This window comes from Microtus ochrogaster, chromosome 8 (assembly GCF_000317375.1).
Source record: "Microtus ochrogaster isolate Prairie Vole_2 chromosome 8, MicOch1.0, whole genome shotgun sequence".
NCBI lineage: Eukaryota > Metazoa > Chordata > Mammalia > Rodentia > Cricetidae > Microtus > Microtus ochrogaster.
In genome coordinates, this window is record NC_022015.1 from 34,502,694 (window position 1) to 34,503,235 (window position 542).

The 542-nt window shown below is 53.1% G+C and overlaps 1 protein-coding gene across 1 annotated transcript in view; it reads left to right on the forward strand.

Moving 5' to 3' along the window:
* Positions 1-542, forward strand: part of Muc5ac (mucin 5AC, oligomeric mucus/gel-forming) — a 28,840-nt gene that overhangs the window by 19,485 nt on the left and 8,813 nt on the right. The gene's annotated exons all lie outside the window — the stretch shown is intronic.

Sequence of the window (542 nt, forward strand, 5' to 3'; positions counted from 1 at the left end):
TCTGGGCAGACAGCCAGCACCACCTCCATACCTAAACTCAAACCAAGTTCTGAGCCTTCGGCCAGTACTACCTTCAAACCCCAAACAAGCTCAACACTTATAGGACATTCCAGAACAACCTCTGGACAGCCAGCCAGCACCATGTCCACCAAGGACAACAGCGCCACCTCAGAGCAGACAGTAAGCACCATCTCCACACCCCAAACAAGCTCACCCTCTACAGCAAAACTGAGCTCTACCCTCAAAACTCAGACCAGTTCAACCTCTACAGAAAATACCAGTACCACCTCTAGGCAGCCAGCCAGAACCACCTCCACATCTCAAACCAGTGCAGTCTCTGGGCAAACAGTCAGCACAGTGTCCACCGGGGACACTAGCACCATCTCTGAGCAGACAGCCAGGACCACCTCCACACCCCAAACAAACACACCCTTCATAGAAAAATCCAGCACCACCTCTGGGCAGACCATTTCCACCAGAGACACCAAAACCACCTCTGTGCAGACAGCCAGCACCACCTCTACACCCCAAACAAGCTCACC